This window comes from Penaeus monodon, chromosome 25, assembly GCF_015228065.2.
Source record: "Penaeus monodon isolate SGIC_2016 chromosome 25, NSTDA_Pmon_1, whole genome shotgun sequence".
Lineage (NCBI taxonomy): Eukaryota > Metazoa > Arthropoda > Malacostraca > Decapoda > Penaeidae > Penaeus > Penaeus monodon.
Genome location: NC_051410.1, coordinates 1,396,698 through 1,397,042, shown reverse-complemented (window position 1 = coordinate 1,397,042; position 345 = coordinate 1,396,698).

The window sequence follows — 345 nt, the reverse complement described above, 5'->3', positions numbered from 1 at the left end:
ATTTCATTACACCATCATTTCGTTAGCAAGATAATCATTGCTATCATCACCACCATCATCCATATCTTATCTTTAATCTTTTTTTGATCATCATCGACTATCATCTTTACCAACATCAGCAGTCACCGCACACTTCTCTATTTCTTTCCTGTTTCCATTGCCTTTACTCGTGTATCACATTTGTCAGCGTCGTCAGTATCGACCGTCAGGAACCTACGGCTGACGTTATCATTACTGCAGGTAATGAGATGGAAGAGATGATAACCTGAACTTTCTAAGTGATAGCGATACGATAATTAGATTTTTCTCTGGCGATGCTGGCAACGTCTTCGGCACAGAGGTTCA